At 36.1% G+C, this 17,650-nt stretch overlaps 1 protein-coding gene across 1 annotated transcript in view; it reads right to left on the bottom strand.

Moving 5' to 3' along the window:
• LOC135210540 (muscle, skeletal receptor tyrosine-protein kinase-like) overlaps nucleotides 1-16,260 on the bottom strand; it is a 383,830-nt gene extending 367,570 nt beyond the window's left edge. The window contains exon 1 of the mRNA XM_064243409.1: nucleotides 15,733-16,260. The gene's annotated coding sequence lies outside the window, so the exon portion shown is untranslated. The remainder of the gene's footprint in view (nucleotides 1-15,732) is intronic.
• Nucleotides 16,261-17,650: the final 1,390 nt, after the last annotated feature.

The following is a 17,650-nucleotide window of genomic DNA, read 5'->3' as shown; positions in this document are numbered from 1 at the left end:
CCTCGCCGTCTGCGCCTCCTGGAGGCGTTACTCATCAAGGAACAAAAGCCCTCCATGAACCGCGAACACAGGAGGCCTTTTTGCTCCCGACCTGCACCCGAAGAAACACTCCAATAACGGCAAACATCACCATATCGCCGCCCGAAAACGCCCAATCCAAGACGACATTAATACGATGGATATACCAGCAGTGACATTAATACGATTAATAATACCAGCAGTGACATTAATACGATAATAATACCAGCAGTGACATTAAATTTACGATTAATAATTACCAGCAGTGACATTAATACGATTAATAATACCAGCAGTGACGTCACGCGGCCTTTACCAAATCAAAACGAAGCCCGGCGTGATGATATGCATCTGAGAAGATCGGCGCGCCTGCTGAGCATGCGATCGGGAGCTGGCTTGAGCCCGCAGCCAGGCAGCCAATGAAAAAGAAGCTCCCCACCCACGAGCCAATGAAAAGGCAGCGGCACGACGCCCCCCGCTGCGCCACCGCAATATTAGCAGGTGGACTCACCTTCTCACTTCAGTCCTTCACCTACCTCCGCCCAAGAGGATGTCTGAGGTTTATTCAGACGAAACGTCCGGAAAGGAATAGAAAGAATAGAAAAGAAATAGAATTTAACATCAATTTCTATCTGTAATAAACTCTACGGGATATGCCCGAATATTTGACTACCCCAACTGAAATTTTTACCCAATAAATCCAATCGTTCAACCTAATTGAGATATGTCAACCTTCGGTGCGTTGCTCACCAGTTTAAGCAACAATGAGAAAGCAATAATTAGAAAAATAGAGAAGAACCTGTATAAAATTAATGCAGCTGAGGCAGCAATTACTTTTAATAAAACATGTTTAAAAGAGGGTTTACTTCCAGCATATTATTATCATTATTATTATTGTTGTTGTTGTTGTTGTTGATTTTGTTGTTATTAGAAAATACTTATAGTAGCTTGGGTCTTGAAATGGAGAAGAATCCATAGTTATGTATCTGCACAGTTTCCCGAAAGCCTTCCGTACAGATCTATCTTTGGAACAAGCCCACAGGGGCCACTGACTTGAAATTCAAGCTTCCAAAGAATATTATGCCGTTCATTCGAAAGAAGTTGCAGAAGATGATAGGAAATACAGAAAGAAGGTATTAGTTATTAGGAAAATAAAGAGGGATTGATAAATTAATTGATAAACAAATAAAAATAATGGATGAAATACAAGGTGAATCGTTTTAGAGCTGTAATGCATTGTATCTTCGCTTGGACTGAGGAGGTTCTAAATGCACAGCATCTTCAGGTGTTTGTCATTTCCAGTTCGGGAAGGAGATAATTAATGAGTTTATCAAGAGTTAGAAGTTTTCTGACTCATCTCTAGAGCTGAGGATATGTTGTGTGAACAACAACACTCGTATATTACTTTTAATTAGGGATTTTTCAAAGGGCAATTATTTACGAGGAAGTGACAGACCGTGGTGTCTTCAAAGAAAGGCGGAGACAGAATCGCTTCCGGAAAAGAAGGGTATATGTCATTCAGATGATAGATAGTTCACATTATTTTTTTCTTTATTATTTTACTAAAAGATATCTTATCCAAACCGGAGTTGATTAACTCTCGGTATCGTAGGCTATGGAGCTCTCTTCGGGAAAAGAAGAGCATATATACGTCATTCAGATGATAGATAATTCAAAAGAGATTTTTGTTTCTTTTCCACTAAAATGTATCTTATCAAAACAAGAATTAATTAGCTCTCGGTATCGTTGACTATATACTCCCTTCCGGCTAAGAAGGGAATATGTCAGTTAAATGAGATAGTTCAAATAATTTTTTTTCTTATTTACAGAAAGGTTTCTCATCAAAACTGGAATTAATTAGCCTTCGACATGGTAGAATATGGATGCTCGCTTCCGGCTAAGAAGGGAATATGTCAATCAGATGACAGATGGTTCGAACTAATTTTTTTTTTATACTAAAAGATAGTTCCAATTGGAATCTATCTCCGTCGAAAAAATATTTACACATAACAATTATCCCTCGCAGGACTAATTAGGCTCGGGTAGACAACAGCGTCCAATTAATTCCGCCGAACAATTAACGAGATATCGGAAATTGTCGTTAACGTAATACATCTCTTTGGCGACATTGTACACATATCGAATTTCTTCGCTCTGAAGTGAACATCGGAAACCGTCCATTGTAGTAATCATAACAGAATACATTTTTTATCAATGAGAGGCTACAAAGACTACAGTGACAAGAATTGAGGAAGTGGTCTCTCTCTCTCTCTCTCTCTCTCTCTCTCTCTCTAAACTTTTTTCTTATAAATGTACGTATGACTTCCTTTATACATTGCATAAACCAACTTAAATCATTTTGAAAACCTCTCTCTCTCTCTCTCTCTCTCTCTCTCTCTCTCTCTCTCTCTCTCTCTCTCTCTCTCTCTCTACGTTTAAAGAGATAAGGGGTTTTAATGGCGCAGGTCATAAAAAAAAGCTTGCAATTTTTGTCGTGTGGATTACTCTCTCTCTCTCTCTCTCTCTCTCTCTCTCTGGAGTTGGAGGTGGCGATTGTTAATCTTCATTAATACCCAATCTAAGCTCTTGAATTAAAGTTCGAAATGAAACATGGCATTTCTAAAACAAAAACAAAAAAAGACAGTCACATGGCAACTGAGCGAGAGAGAGAGAGAGAGAGAGAGAGAGAGAGAGGATAACCAGTTTTTATATATATATATATATATATATATATATATATATATATATATATATATATATGTGTGTGTGTGTGTGTGGTGTGTGTGTGTGTGTGTGTGGTGTGTGTGTGTATATATATATATATATATATATACTATATATATATATATATATATATATATATATATATATAAAGGTTTTTTTCTTCGTGGCAAAACCTTTATTTATAAATAGCATCACGTTTTATATTCTTCGTGATCAAGTACGTGTATGTGTGTGTGTGTGTATGGGATTTATATGTATTGAGGCAATCAAAAATCCACGAATGGCTAGCATTGTTTTTATATCTTTTATACTTACTTACATAAAGATTGTATAAGGGCAGTGAGTATTGATAGTGATTAAACGTAAGTATTCATCTCATATCCTCGCCTGTGAACATACAGGCGCTGTTGTGTAATTGAAAAGAATTACATCCAAATTGTTTTTCAGATCATTCAAAACCGTCGTGTGAATCCTTCAGTTTGACTAGTCGTATTGTATTCCGCTGTGTGAATCTTTCAATACTTCATTTCGACCAATCGTATTGTGTCCCGTCGTGTGAATCTTTCAATCATTCATTTCGACCAATCGTATTGTATCTCTTCGTGTGAATCTTTCAGTCCTTCATTTCGACCAATCGTATTGCATCCCGTTGTATGAATCAGAGTCAATGTATATAACTTTGACTCTGGTATGAATCCTTCATTTCGACCAATCATATTGTATCCCTTTGTTGTGGAATCTTTCAGTCCTTCATTTTTTTCAACCAATCGTATTGTATCCCTTTTGTGTGAAAATCTTTCAGTCCTTCATTTCGACCAATCGTATTGTATCCCTTCGTGTGAATCCTTCATTTCGATCGGTCGTATTGTATCCCATTCCACATCCTCCTCCTCCATTGCCACTCATTCCAATTCCCTCTTCGTTTACCACTCCTGTTTACGCTCTCCGTGACAGTGATGGGAATGTCCCTCGCACGCCAGACAGGAAATCACACAGTTCGTTAACAGGAATCGTCTTAATTGATCTGCAATTCGGGTAAGTGAGAAAATCGCCCAGTCACGCCATGTCTCTCTCTCTCTCTCTCTCTCTCTCTCTCTCTCTCTCTCTCTCTCTCTCTAAAAATGTCCCAGTGTTTTAGAGAGAGGCTTTTTCAACGGCGTAAGTCATATACTCGTAAATAGGCTTACAATGTTTGTGACCTGGATTTCTCTCTCTCTCTCTCTCTCTCTCTCTCTCTCTCTCTCTCTCTCTCTCTCTTTGGACGTGCTTCAGGTGTGCGTGTGTTTGTGTGTGTGTGTGTGTGTGTCCGTTCGCACACGGACGCAGCTTAACTTCAATGGCGTGGTGAGGTTGATATTCTTCTTTTGTGATCGTTAGACATAGCGCGTCGAAAGCAATCAAGAGGTTCTGTATTTGTGATTCGATTAACTTTATTAACCGGGCGTTGATTGACAGATTTATGAATGCGACGCACGCGAACGGGCAGGCAAAGAAAGGTTATTGACAGATGTGTATATGAACACCTCATGCAGACGGACAGGTATGCAAGGAACGGAGAGGGTGAGATGGAGAGCTTAGTTGCCCAGAAAGATTTTGTAAAGTCAGAGGAAGATTGTCATTCTTGCCGAACACTCTGGCGTCAATGGTGTCAGAAATTCAGGTGGAATGTGTTGTCATTGCCAACTGCTTGCGGGCGGTTTCGATAAGAGAAACAGGGTTCGCTTATACAAATGTATTTCCTACAACAATGGCAAAATAACGCCCTTGCATGGTGTTAAGAATTAAAATGGAATGTGTTGGCATTGCCTGCTTCTTGCAGACAGTTTCAATATAACAAACGGGGTCGTTTATACAATTGTATTTCCTACAATAGCTGAATTTCAACGACAAAATAACTAGAAAATTGAATGACAGCTACCTCGTAAGATACTGGTATTGAAATTTGAAGGTTCGTTTCCTTAAATGGGCCACCTTTCCAGCAGCAAATTGCTTTTAACCTAATCCACGACGCATTCCATTTGCATTCCGGTTGCATTCCAGGTTGCATTTGCTCTTTGATCTTTGCATCAAATTGGAAATTAATGCTCATTTTATCCAGTGAGAAGCATACTCATAATCTCCGGACGATCCTCAAAGCAAATCGTCCTTTACATGACGTTAATTGGAATCGTCCGATGCGACACGGAAGAAGCACTGAAATCTAAATGTTATCTCTCAAACGTTGAAATGTTTGTGGTGAATTTTAACTGCAGCACCTCTGGCAGAGCAGCAAATAGCATCGTGGACTGAGGATTAACTACTTCACTAAGGGTCATAAGTTCCAGTCTCTTGCGGGATTAGTTTGGGATATGTCAGGTCGTCGGGAAATATTGCTCCTGTAGGGCTGGGTAGGGGCGGGGTTTGGTTTTAGAGAATTAGGCCTACAGCCTTCCTTTATTGCGAGTAGTCCTACACGGCATATAAAGGGAAGAATGTCACCTTGTTAGGGCGGCCTATCTAGGTAGAAAAAGGGAGTTCGTTCAGATTGCATGACTTCTTCTTTACAATAAACTGTATATGTATGTTTCCTGTCTTTATATTTTAGGATCGTAACCATCTCCCACGCTACCTTCCTTTCTATTGACTCGTATCTCGTACATTCTCGTAATGTACGAGAGAAAAATTAATTGAGGAAAAGAAGGAGAGTCATTAGGTTCTGTTTGATGACCATGTGGCAATTGACTTACGCAGTGGACCTTCTGACAGCAATGTCTGCATAGAGTGTGCAAGTCCCACCTTCATAATTTCTTGGAAATGGAAGAAAACGGGTTGCATAGAAAACGGGAATCGATGCTATTTGTTTAAATTCACTTTAACCTCTCTCTCTCTCTCTCTCTCTCTCTCTCTCTCTCTCTTTCTATATATATATATATATATATATATATATATATGTGTGTGTGTGTGTGGTGTGTGTGTGTGTGTATAATATATATATATATACTATATATATATATATATATATATATATATATATATATATATATATATATATATATATAAAGGTTTTTTGCCACGAAGGAAAAAATGAAAAAGCGAGATAGCCAAGTACTTTCGGTCCTGTTCGGACCCTTTACTGAGGCAAACTGATTTTACAGAGGACAACATAGTCAAAAGAAGGCTTAATATCCAAACTGACACTACAAGATTAGCAATAAGGGCGATTTCACTCTACAGAAAGGAGGAAACACCTGAGGGTAGCCACACCTTGGGGGACACACGCAGTAAACAAGTTATTCTTCCAGAAAACAGTACATTTTGAAAAAACACGGAAGCATATACAATTTAATATCATGAAATTTACACAAATTTTATTAGTAGTTCATTTATTTTAAGGTCCTTCATAAACATCTTACAAATATATGGGTCCGAATGGTACATTCCCAGACTAAGATTTAGGTTGTTTTTATTAGTGATTTGTATAATTGCCGATTCCAGTAAATTTCTTGAAACATAATCATTAGATCTAGCAATTACCGAGGTATCACCCCAATTAATACAATGAGACTCTCTCTCTCTCTCTCTCTCTCTCTCTCTCTCTCTCTCTCTCTCTCTCTCTCTCTCTCTCTCTCTGGTTCGATATTCTCTCTCCCTCTTTCTCTTGCTCGATATATATATTTATATTTTCTTTCGTCTTTTCATTAATAATAATTTTTTGGGAAAATTTGTGTAAATTTCATGATATTAAATTGTATATGCTTCCGTGTTTTTTCAAAATGTACTATTTTCTGGAAGAATAACTTGTTTACTGCGTGTGTCCCCCAAGGTGTGGCTACCCTCAGGTGTTTTCCTCCTTTCTGTAGAGTGAAATCGCCCTTATTGCTAATTTTGTAGTGTCAGTTTGGATATTAAGCCTTCTTTTGACTGTTTTCCTCTGTAAAATCAGTTTGCCTCAGTAAAGGGTCCGAACAGGACCTAAAAAGTACTTGTCTATCTCGCTTTTTCCTTTTTTCCTTCGTGGCAAAAAACCTTTATTTATACATAGCATCACGTTTTATATACTTCGTGATCAAGTTATTATTATATATATATATATATATATATATATATATATATATATATATATATATATATACATACATATATATATATATATATATATATATATATATATATATATATATATATATATATATATATATATATGAATATGTATATATATATATATATATATATATATATATATATATATATATATTATATATATATATATACATATATATACTCACACCTTTTATCTGTCATTGTTTCACTCAAGGTAAAATAAAAAAGGATTTTTTTATATACATAAACTATTTGTGTGATAAATTATGGTGACACACATACCTATGTAAATATATGTAATGGATATATATACATACATATATGTATGTGTGCCTCCATAATTCATCACACAGATAGTCGGTTTATGTATAAAAAAATTGTTTTTCTTATTTTACTTGGTCTGAACATCACTTGCTATATGTTTGGTTAAAAACAATCATAATATTGTGACAAGCATTTTCAAAAAAACATATTCATCTTGCACATAACTGCAGATTTTTCATAGTTAATTCATTGAGTAAAACAATTCAGTATTAAATGTTTAGTATTCCTAAGCTTAGTGTAGTATCATATTTATTTATTTATTTACAAATGTAAAAGAAAAAAAATTTATTTTGAGCTTTTATGGAAATTACATCCAAAATAATAACTAGGTTAATAGGTTATGATTTGTAAGTTTAACAATTTCCCCTTTATGTAATTCAGTATCTTTAATCTTGACTCATTCAGGTCTGGGCAAGGAAGGGACACCAGAATACCACACGATTTTCCTTTGCTAAGAAGCTGAATATATGTTTATTTACATGTATTTAAAGTCTTTTTTAAGGGGAAAAATATTATCCTCTGGGTTTCAAGAATCAACAGACGATTCAGGAACGTAGGATCGACGCTCCATAAATACGATCCAGGAATGTAGAATCGACACTACGTAAATACAATCCAGGCACTTGGGATCGACACCGTAAATACGATCCAGGAACGTAGTAGGATCGACCCTCCGTAAATTTGATCCTGGAACGTGGGATCAACAATCTGTAAATACAACCCAGGAATGTAGTAGGATCGCCTATCCATAGATACGATCCAGGAACGTAGTAGGATCGACCCTCTGTAAATATGATCCAGGAACGTGGAATCAACAACCAGTAAATACAATACAGGAATGTAGTAGGATCGACACTCCATAAATACGATGCAGGAATTAGTAGGATCGACCATCCGTAAATACAATCAAGGGATGTAAGATTGACCATCCATAACACGATCCGGTAACATAGGATCAACATTCTGTAAATATGATCCCAGAATGTAAGATCATCCCTCCCTAAATACGATCCAGGAAGCTGGTAGGATCGAGACTCCATAAATACGATCCAGGAACGTATTAGGATCTGCACTCCATAAATGCGATCCTGGAACGTAAGATCATCACTCTGTAAATAGGATCAGTGAACGTAGTAGGATCGACCCTCCGTAAATACGATCCATGAACGTAATAGGATCGACAATCCGTCAATACGATCCGGGGCCATAGGATCGAACAGGAATTTAAATCCATCATGAATGGATCGTAACGTATTTTCTCAAACTCGAATTATTTATAATTTTATTTTTATTGTTCAGTCTAATTTATCTTTTTTTTAATCCGTTGATTATCTCTTTTAATTAGTAAAAGTTCGTCGTGAAATGAACGAATGCTTTTGTTCATTTATATTACCTTTTATCTTTTTTATAATCTGATGCTTTGATTAATTTCAATATTTTTTTTAATGTGATTCAGTGTTCAAGTATACTGAATTTTTTCCTTTTGTATTTCTCGGTCATGAATTGTATAACACATTTGATTAGCTCTCTCTCACACACACACACACACACACACAAACCCAGTCATTACTGGATCGTATGAGAATTACTATCTCTCTCTCTCTCTCTCTCTCTCTCTCTCTCTCTCTCTCTCTCTCTCTAATCAGTAATATTTTCTCATAAGAATTACGCTCTCTCTCAAATTCAGTCATATTCGATCTCTCTTTCTCTTTTTATTATTGAATTGTAATGCTGCAAAAAAAAAAGATGGTATGATTATTATCATTATTATTATTATTATTCCCGAAACGAAATATTGCCCGGAAAATTAACGTGAAATTTCATTTATATGAAATCATTTGGAAAGTGATAATTTCCCAAATGTAATCTCAAATTTAAGAATCCACTTAATTTTCATCGAGTGTTTATTTACCTTAATATGACTCGGAGAGACTAAAGAGTTTTTCAACTCAATAGATTGATTGGTATATTAATCATTCGTTTGAAAAGAGGAGTCCTGAGAAAAACGCAACGTTACATAATGTATGTGTATGTTTATGCATACATACATGCATACATACATACATACACACACACACACATATATATATATTATATATATATATATATATATATGTATGTATGTATGTATGTATGGTATGTATATGTATATGTATATGCAGTAAAAATAGGACAAAAAGGAGATGATGCATATTTCCACTTTATTTCCAGCCAACATTTCAAAGAATGGCTTCATCATCAGTGCTAATATACAAAAGTAACAACAATTGAAAACAACATATATCATATTATATATACGTATATATATATATATATATATTATATTATATATATATATACTTGAAATCGTTTATTGGCACCCTTTCTCTCCAGACCCCTGGGGCTATGACCAGTAGCAGTTGAATGATCACTGCGTTATAATTACTTTAGGTCAAAAAATGCACAATGAATTTCGGATAGTAGGACCCCTGATCGATCATTCCCCCTTTGAGATCGAACTCAAGTTTCGCGGCTTGTAAATGGAGAGAGAGAGAGAGAGAGAGAGAGAGAGAGAGAGAAGCAATTAAGCAATCACCTTTGATTTACCGAAAGGAGCAGCACTTGGCAGTACCACTGAAACGGATTTCTTAATCTTTCAACTTACAACCCGGATTTATCACCGTCTAATCCCTAAGGGAGATTTATCAGGGCCCATTACAAGACAGAGCCAAAGCCATTACGGGGCGGGGGTGCCGAAACGGATGTCGGGCCCCGGAACCTAAATTAACCCCCCCTCCCCCCTTTGGAATAGAGGCAGACAGATATTCCTTGTTTACAGTATCCCGGAATAAAAGTAAAAAAAAATTAACTAGTCTTTCCGTGCTTTCAATCAAAGCATTTTCTATTTGCAGAAGTTGTCTTCATTACGATCTTATTTTCAGTCGGGTAATTGTCAATTTCTTCTGCTTTGTTTTGCTTACTCGGAAGAGTTGGAAGTTCCTGCCTTCGCGTTTCTTTGGGTAAATGGAAGTCACGAGTGAAGGCCAAGTCATTTATATTTTCTGTTTGTTCGAGAGAATAATCATTACTGTTCAGTGGACTCATGTTCATCTTATTAATTCGTTCTTTTGTCTCTGATTTTTGTCCTGTCGAAATGGTTTCTAAAAATGGCTGTCTTTTGTCGAAATGGTTTCTAGAATAGCCTCTCTGAAATAGGTTATTGTTCTGTGTAAATATAATTTTAAAAATAACTTTTGTTTTCATCCAATCCTTTCATGCTTCGTGTTACCAACGGTTTTGTGATATTCAGTCAAAATATATTTATATTAACAATTCTCTATCATCCCTATCTCTTTATCATCTGTCATTACGAATTCAGAGGCAGGAGAGACTTATACTCTTATGCTTTGAATGTTAAGTAACGGGAAACAGGAGGAAATGAACTATTTAGGGATACATTGAGCCGAAAATATATATATATATATATATATATATATATATATATATCTATATAATATATATATATATATATTTATATATATATATATATATATATATATATATATATATATATATATATATATATATACATGCGTTATATATACATATCATATATATCTACATATACATATATATATATATATTTATATGTGTGTGTGTGTGTGTGTGTTTGTGTGTATGTATGAATATGAATATGTATATGTATATGTATATGTATATATAGTTCATCTATAGTTAAACTCTTAAATACTGCTTCCTTATTCAGCTATCAAAATCCCAGCACTACAACATTGAAAGGTTGTAAAATTTGTTATAAAGAAAGCAGGTTTTCGCTTCAGTTCAAGTCATTGATTCATCGGTGCCTTTACTTATCTCCCTTGGAGAAAATGATCAAGTAAGTATTACATGGATAGATAAACAAATAAGACCTATTTTTTCAAAGAAATTACGCGCTTTGAGAAAATAACGCGAAAAGGTAATAATATGAATTGCAATACAGAAGTTTATTATGATGTTGGTACTGATAAGAATAAAAGGACCAGTTACAGTAATTTAAATATGGGCTTAAAACAAAGAGTTACAAGGAGGCAGGAGACTCTCAATCCATTTGAGTAATTGAAGTAATGCAAGTTACGGTAATTACCCAGCTACAAATTACGCGTCGCATTATCTGATTTTAGCGAAGGCTTTTAATCACAAATTATGTTCCTGAGAAATGCAATTAGGGGTAAGGCTCGTTTAATGAGGGTCCGGTCTTCGGTATTTAAATGCGATCTGGTGTCAAATACCTGTAAGAATACACACACACACACACACACATATAATATGTATATATATATATATATATATATATTTATATATATATATTATATATATATATATATATATATACATACACACACACATATGTAGATAGATATGTAGACATCTCTCTCTCTCTCTCGTCTCCTCCTCTCGCTCTCTCTCTCTCTCTCTCTCTCTCTCTCTCCTCCCTCTCTCTTAACATGGGCTATTTATGGCCCACAGCAAAATTATCAATTTTCTCACAATGTTACTTCAACTTTCGAACCTTGGATGAACCTCATGTACAGAAAACTTCCGCAGCCTTTATGCACGCTGCATATTCTCTCTCCCTTCCTGGACACTATTACCCTTCCTCTCCAACTCCTCTTTCACTCCAAGGATAAAAATTTAGACCGCAGAATCCTTCGTATTATCGGGATGATGATGACTCGAGTGTCGAATTGTCTCTCCTGTCATTCCCAAAATGTCCCTATCATGACATTATAAAGACAGACAGGGACTCCATCGCATCCTTGAAGCCTCCCCATGTTAGAAGCATTTTACCTTAAAGAGGAAAAACCCACAATAAACCTCCATTATGGAGGAATTATTCACCTCCCGACCCTTGTTACGGCATCTACGGGACACGTACAGCTCTCCTGAGAGTCCTACCTGACATTAAGCCCTCTCTTCCTATCTATTGAATGGGCAACGCCCACTGTAACGTCTCTACCTCTTAAAATCGATGGTTGTGGCCTGTCTGCTGGACTGAGTTAACCCCTGACTTAGTTATCTGATTGGTCGTCACTTTTCTCTAAGTTCGTTTCTGATTGGTCGTCACCTTTCTCTTAAGTTCGTTTCTGATTGGTCGTCACTTTTCTCCAAGTTCGTTTCTGATTGGTCGTCTCCTTTCTCTAAGTTCGTTTCCGATTGGTCGTTTCCTTTCTCTAAGTTCGTTTCTGATTGGTTGTCACCTTCCTCCAAGTTCGTATCTGATTAGTTGTCTCCTTTCTCTAAGTTCGTTTCTGATTGGTCGCATCCTATCTCTAAGTTCGTTTCTGATTGGTCGTCTCCTTTACCCAACTTTGTTTCTGATTGGTCGCGTCCTTTCTCTAAGTTCGTTTCTGATTGGTCGCGTCCTTTCTCTAAGTTCGTTTCTGATTGGTCGTCTCCTTTACCCAACTTTGTTTCTGATTGGTCGCGTCCTTTCTCTAAGTTCGTTTCTGATTGGTCGCGTCCTTTCTCTTAGTTCGTTTCTGATTGGTCGTCACTTTTCTCAAGTTCGTTTCTGATTGGTCGTCTCCTCTTTCTAAGTTCGTTTCTGATTGGTCGTCTCCTTTCTCTAAGTTCGTTTCTGATTGGTCGTCACCTTTCTCTAAGTTCGTTTCTGATTGGTCGTCACTTTTCTCCAAGTTCGTTTCTGATTGGTCGTCTCCTTTCTCTAAGTTCGTTTCTGATTGGTCGTCTCCTTTATCCAAGTTCGTATCTGATTGGTCGTCACCTTTCTCTTAATCCTTAGTTTTTTATTAATACAAATTATTACAGTGACCTTATTTGCCTCATTTCAAATGTTGAGGACAAGAATGTGTCTTGAAATGCAACATAATTAAAAAAACCTTTTAAACGATTAGACCTTTTAAAGGTGCAATCAGATAAAGTGGACATTGTAGCCACCTCTCGTCTTGAACAGTTACAGAGGAATAATATTTTTTAGTGTTCCTGGAAAGCAGAATGGTAAAAAAATTTTTACTGAGAAAGAATTGCAGATGACATGTGGATTCACAATGGGAGAACATTGTGGTTATAGACGGAGATGGGATGTATATATATTTTATTTGCTATAAAACTGTATCGTTAGTAGTTAGAAGCATTGTTAGAAGCTGTACATGGTAAAATGAACAAAGCGTGATGTCGATTTGCTTAACATTGAAGGAAATACGTTGAGAACAGCTGAAAATTTCGTATTTAACTGAAAAGGGTTAGAATGTGTAGATAGGAGAGTGACTGGTTTGATGTATAATTGGGTCTTTCTCTAGTGTACTGTATTGACATGATCGTTTAATATCTTCGTGATGGAGTAATCCGCAAAATCAGAGGTAGGAAATTAGATAAAGATGCTAACCTGTGTGGTAAGGCAGTCATAAATATCGTGTGAAACGACCTATGTCAGCAGATGGTACAGTACGGATCAAATCGGAAACAGGGAAGAGAGAATGCAGATATTGGTGAAAGCTTTTGGAAGGCGAGATAATGGAAAGTAAACATGAGTCAGATTAAAGTTGTTAGTGTAAACGGAAGTACGGAAGATTGGTGAATGAATGTTCATACAGATTGTAGGCTAATGGAGTGCTTCATAATAGATAAGGTGATATAAAGAACAAGTGAAGGAAGATAGAAACTTTCGGATTAAGTGGCTGTGTCAGAGGAAGAATGTATGAAGAGACTATCACGCCAGTACGCCTTTATGGAAAGGATTGTAGATCTTGGGTGACAAAAAAAATGGAAACTGTTGAAATAACTTGTTTATGTAAGAAGAACTGAAAGGAGTGTTATGGAGATATTTGAAGAATATGGCGAAAATGTTACCATAGGTGAGAAGTCCTTTTGAGAATGTTTACTCTCATATGGAAAGAATTCTATATCTTACATGCCATTCAAAGCAAAAAAATTAGAACTGTTGAAATGTCTCTAATGTTGTATATTTAAGAAGAATTGAAAAGCGAGGTATGGAGATATTTACAACACATGTTAAAAATGTTAGCATGTGTTAAAGGTTCTTTGGAGAAGGTTTGATCATATGATAGGCGATAGTTTGGTGAAAAGGGTACAATAAGTAAGTAGGAGGGAAATGCTTACGAAAGCGTTCGATAGATTGCTTGAAAGAGTTGGAAAGAAACAGTCCAAGTGCCGTCAATGCACCTCACGCGGTGCACTGTAGGCATTACTTAAGGATCTTTATGTTGTCACTTCGGCCCCTAGCTGCAACCCCTTTCATCCCTTTTACTCTACCTCCATTCTTATTCTCTCTCTTCCATCTTCCTATCCACCCTTTCCTAACACTTGTTTCATAGTGCAACAGGGAGGTTTTCCTCCTGTTACACCTTGCAAGACTTTGTACTCTCAATTTCCCTTTCAGTGCTGAATGACCTCATAGGTCCCAGTACTTGGCCTTTGGCCTAAACTCCTTATTCCATTCCAGGAACCACGAGAATTCGTGTGAGGTAGAGGCTTGTGAGTGGCGCACCGTGTGTGGGTGCCTTGATGAGCTGCTGAGTCTATGTAGGTCTGAGAATGAAGTTGGGGGAACTGTGATATTTTTCTGCTGATGTTTTCATCCGTGATTAAAGATTTGCTGTTTGAATGTGACAGACGGGCAGTGCCATCTCGATTTTTCTGTGGCGTCAACTCTTGGTGAGGGGAGACGCCTCTAAGTTGATTGCATATATATATATATATATATATATATATATATATATATATATATATATATATATATATATATATATAAATTATCACATCACCGTGATTCATATATATCATTCGAGCTATATATATATATATATATATATATATATATATATATATATATATATGTGTGTGTGTGTGTGTGTGTGTCTCTATGTATGTATATATATATATATGTATATGTATATAAGTATATATATATATATATATATATGTATGTATGTATGTATGTATTATACACAGATGCGTGTGTATATATATATATATATATATATATATATATATATATATATATATGTACACACGATACAAGTCTTGTTCTGATATCAGAAAAACCCTGCAAATTCTTGAATGGTTTTGCTTTTACTGGTCTCTCGTAGATGAAGGATTAGGAAGAATTAGAAAATAAAACTTACTATCGTATTACTTCATTGATGAATTAGCCCTTTTCCGTATAGGGTATTTAAACCGTCGTAAATTGCCGGAAGTTTGTGGAGCCGTGGTCGTACACTCGTTTAGAAAGTTTCGAGCGGTTGTAGAATGTCACCTGACATCTGTTCCATATGTGAATTGTGAAGTCATAATTCCTTGAAAAACGAAAATTGGAACGAGAACCCCCTTTTTTTCCCCCGGGTCACCTTGCCCACCCCCCCCTCCCCCCTAATTAAAAAATGACCAATTTCATCATCTGTGTGTTTCCTTGTTGGTCTTTGTGGGAAATATGTTGTTTATTGGTATTTTATTTATTTATTTAGATTATGTATTTATTTGGATTCCTTTCGTTGGTATTTAATACGTGGTTCATATTCAGAGATCATGAAATGTGATTATCGAAACAATTTAGAGAACTTTACGTACCCAGTCGCTGGCGACCATCCAGGCTGTCATTTTAGTAATACCTTAATTGATGACATTGGAACTTTGATGTCTATATTAGAATTGGGGGTTTGCAGAGCTGGATCTTTTTGATTACTGTATTCTTACAGTCACTCCTCTATCATATAAATGATGTCCGTTTATTTATTTTGACTGATGTTTACAGTGTTTCTAGTTTTGATAAAATTTCACTTGAAAAACTAACTTCCGTACTTCACTCACCAGGTTTTACTTTTAAAAAACCAGGAAAGTCAGTGCGTGGTTGATACATCCAAATCCTTTTTGAGAAACTTTTCCCAGAGTTTTAACATTTCCTCGCACCTTAATGACTCTATGTAAGTTCAAATATACTTTATAAGGACGTCCCACAGATACTTTTTCACGCCCTATGCAAATGCACGCGAAGTCAGACTTAAAGTAAAAAGTTTTCCATCGCTAAACTCCGTTTTCTGAGATACGAGTGGACAGTGGAACGGCTGGAACGGAACAAAGTCAACCTTTCACCTTGGCGTCGGGGAGAGCACTGGCTAGGTAAGACTCGACTCTCGGAGACTCGGACTCGTAGAAGAGGACCAAGAGAGAGAGAGAGAGAGTCACCTAGCCTGTGCATGTGTGTGTGTTCCCCCAGAAGCCTCTCTCTCTCTTTCTCTCTCTCTCTCTCTCTGTAAGTGTATGTGTTACCTCAGTCTGTCTCTCTCTATATTTCTCTATGTATCTCTCTCTCTGCATGTATGTGTTCTCCTCTCTCTCTCTCTCTCTCTCTCTCTCTCTCTGCATGTATGGATCGCTCTCTCTCTCTCTCTCTCTCTCTCTCTCTCTCTGTATGTAAGTTTGTGTGTTCCCCAGCCCCCAGCCACCCTCCCGTCTCTCTCTCTCTCTCTCTCTCTCTCTCTCTCTCTCTCTATTGCCCAGGTTGGGGGAGCATCTTTCAATTTTTATTCTATGAATAATTTCTGATGCATTTTCTGCCTTCCTCCTTTTAAAGGCTGGGTGTTTATTTTGGACGCTTGCAATGAATGTAGATGTTGGCAAGACTGGATTTTCTTGTTATTGAGATAATAATAATAATAATAATAATAATAATAATAATAATACTGAGTTACTTCCTTGTAATTATAAATGAACACGCCCCAAACGAGTACAGTAAGACAATTACACATAAAATATTAAGAATAGGTATGAATATTAAATATGATATCAGCGACGCTGATAATTTTATGTTTCTCATGCTATGATTGAGTAATAAATTCGATGTCAAGTCGGGACATTTCACATTACCTGACGAAGTCATTCGACGCGCTGACCAGGTAACTGTGATGCAAATGGCACAGAAATACCTTATTAAATTCACCCGATCGATTTATTTTAGCTGAGATATAGGAGGATACACTTTACCACCTCCTCTGCCCATTCCCTTTGTCATTCGTCGTCTGAAGCCGTTTGATCGAACACGTTGTAAAGACCTGCGTGTTTATATTATTCTTTTTTCCTTGGGGGATTAGTGCGGCTGTATTGCGACACTGTATATGCTGAACTTACAGTGTAAAAAGTAGGCTTGTATGTATGCGAGCACTGATCAGAGGTCAGCTCATTCTCGGAAGCCTAAATTCGTCCCGGTAGTGGCTAAGGTCATTATTTTTCTCTCTCTCTTCTCTCTCTGCTTCTCTCCTATATATATTATATATATATATATATATATAATATTATATAATATGATAATTTATAATAATATATATATATATATATAATATATATATATATATATATTTTTTTAATGATATATATATAATATATATATATATATATATATATTATATGTATATATTGTTGTATTATATATATATAATAAATATATAAATTATATAATTATAATATATATATATATATATAATATATATAT

The sequence above is a fragment of the Macrobrachium nipponense genome, chromosome 39, assembly GCF_015104395.2.
Source record: "Macrobrachium nipponense isolate FS-2020 chromosome 39, ASM1510439v2, whole genome shotgun sequence".
In the NCBI taxonomy this organism is placed as follows: domain Eukaryota; kingdom Metazoa; phylum Arthropoda; class Malacostraca; order Decapoda; family Palaemonidae; genus Macrobrachium; species Macrobrachium nipponense.
This window is presented reverse-complemented; position numbering and strand designations above follow the sequence as displayed.